Source organism: Lucilia cuprina, chromosome 2, assembly GCF_022045245.1.
Source record: "Lucilia cuprina isolate Lc7/37 chromosome 2, ASM2204524v1, whole genome shotgun sequence".
Lineage (NCBI taxonomy): Eukaryota > Metazoa > Arthropoda > Insecta > Diptera > Calliphoridae > Lucilia > Lucilia cuprina.
The window spans coordinates 18,422,353-18,424,835 of record NC_060950.1 but is presented as its reverse complement, the minus strand read 5'-3'; positions in this window follow the sequence as shown (position 1 = coordinate 18,424,835).

Sequence of the window (2,483 nt, the reverse complement as noted above, 5' to 3'; positions counted from 1 at the left end):
ACCAAACAAAAACTTAACTAGAACACTTTACATAAATGTTTATTCCCAAGTTTTAATTCATTTTTAAGTGAAACTACAAGTTAACTTCTTTTTGTCTTCATTTTTTTTTTATATTCAAATAATTATATTTATTATTCAACTTTTTAATTGGTAGAAAATTTAAATTATTTTAAAAGAAATAAATCGTCTATACAAGCAATTATTCAAATAAAATTAACACCAATACAAATTTTTTTTAAGATTATTTTTACACCCAATATTTGTATTTTATTAAAATTTTTCAAGACATAAAAAACATATCATTAAGGTTTAAATATTTATTTTGTTTGTTGTTTTTCAATGGATGGTTTTAACTTATAAAATTTAAGTAATAAATTAGTAGTACAATTTGTAGAAGATAAAAGAAGACACAAGTTTTATAATTATTTTTTAACAAAAATTGATTTTTGTTTTTAAGTAACCAAACAATAAGAATGACATTATGTAACAGACATTTTTATTATAATAATAAAAAATTATTTATTTAGAGAGTCAATAATAAATTTACAAAAAAACTGAAATATTTTTATTTAAAATATTAAGGACAATTTGTTAGTGAGCATTTTGTTTAGAAAAAAATAATAATAAATTTGAGGCAAAATTATGGGATAAAAACCGCAAGAAATTTTATTATTTTTACATAATTTTTAACAAAAAATTATATAATTTTTTTAATTAATATTTAAAAAGAAAAAATATTGACAAATTATTTGTGCTTAAAGAGTTTGTTTTAAATTTAAATTTTGTAATTATTGCATTAATTTTTATTATAAATTTTTTAAGGCCAAATATTTAATGGATTTTATAAAGATTTTTAGTTTTATGATTGTAGATGTTGTTGTTGTTGTGGTTTTTGTCTAAAAAGAGGAAACACATCATAACATGTCCCTGAGTAGTTCCTTTTGAGCGGCTGTTAATTTCTCGGGAAATTGTATATCAAAAGCTACCAATAGATCACCTTTACGTGAGGTATCCTTAGGAAAGGGTAAACCATAGCCTTGTATACGTTTCACCGTATTTGGTTTGATGATCTCTTGCATAGTACTGATGCGCAATTTATCGCCGGACATGGTAGGAACTTGAAACACCACACCACATAAGGCCTGCAAATGGAATAAACAAAATAATGTTATTTGTGCAAATTAAAAAAATAAAACAATCAATTATATTTAATTTTCCTATAAAAATCTATATATCAATTGAGATTACTGTTAAGTTATCAATCATTCTTTACTCATCTCTTAATATTATTTGTTTGTCAACTGTTTGTTATCTTAATATCCTGTCTCGTCCTTTTAAATCCTTTTTTATTGTTTATTTAATAAATGTTCAATAGATTTTTGTTGTGTTAAGTTTACTTGTTTGTTTGCTTTCGTTAGTGAATACCCTACCTTGGGGGCAGTTATAAAAAGTTTAGAAATAGTTTGGTTTTAAATCTAATGAAAGAAATACATCTCTAGCATATCGCTATAGATCCAATAAAGTTTACTTGGTTATAAGCAGTTTGAGCACAGTGTATTATTAAAGAAAGGCAATAGATCTACTACTTCTCAGCACTTTGACCGATTTTAAAAAAAATTTACCGATGTACAAAGGTCATTAGAAATTCGTCTTTTACTTAAAAAATTAATTCTAACTTTGGTATTTTTTTCGCCTGTTGACATATTGTTAAGATTTTCATCTTATTACTGCAATAGTCCTTTCTATATTTCAATTTATTTTTATTGATTATACTCGCACTCTTAACTGTTTTTCTACACTAAATCTATTTATTTTATATAGAAATGTCCCCTTACCCCCGCCAACAATCTACAAAAACATTATTGCTCCAATATTTGTCGTACTTACATACATACTATCACTGCTTAAATACATATGTGTGGGTGTGTGTTAGTGTGAACTTAATAGTATTAAATACAAATGTTTACATATATAATTCAATATTCTATACATGTGTATAATATTGAGATTAAATTCTTATTCTTTTTTAGCAACTTGTAACCAAATATCCATTAAGTTTTAGTTATATGTATGTTTCCAATTTTTTTCCTTTTACCAGTTGACAGTTTTATTTAATTTTTCTATATTTATTACAGAAAGTCATTCATCAATCAAGGATTTGAGAAAAATTTATTCATATAGAATTATTTTTATGGAAAAATTTGCTGGAAATTACAATTAAAAGTGTGAGAATGAAAAAATATTTTCTTGAATATATAAATATACTGAAAGTTGATAAAATTAAATTAATAGAATTTAATAGTATAGTTTATAGTCTAGTCTAAAGTCTAGTCTAAAGTCTAGTCTAAAGTCTAGTCTAAAGTCTAGTCTAAAGTCTAGTGTAAATTCTAGTCTATAGTCTAGTCTATAGTCTAGTCTATAGTCTAGTCTATAGTCTAGTCTATAGTCTAGTCTATAGTCTAGTCTATAGTCTAGTCTATAGT